Source organism: Acanthisitta chloris, unplaced genomic scaffold (genome assembly GCF_000695815.1).
Source record: "Acanthisitta chloris isolate BGI_N310 unplaced genomic scaffold, ASM69581v1 scaffold40586, whole genome shotgun sequence".
NCBI classification, from domain to species: domain Eukaryota; kingdom Metazoa; phylum Chordata; class Aves; order Passeriformes; family Acanthisittidae; genus Acanthisitta; species Acanthisitta chloris.
In genome coordinates this window covers 1-207 of record NW_008677214.1, presented here as the reverse complement: position 1 = coordinate 207, position 207 = coordinate 1, and positions in this window count along the sequence as shown.

Below are 207 nucleotides of genomic sequence, written 5' to 3'. Positions count from 1 at the left end.
CCCCCCGGAGAACGGAGCTCCTGCTGGAGAACGGAGCTCCCCCGGGCCGGGATGAGTCTCTCCCCCGGGAGAACGGAGCTCCTCCGGGCCGGGATGAGCCTCTCTCTCCGGAGAACGGAGCTCCCCCGGGCAGGGATGAGCTTCTCCTGCTGGAGAACGAAACTCCTCCGGGCCGGGATGAACCTCTCCCCCCGGAGAACGGAGCTC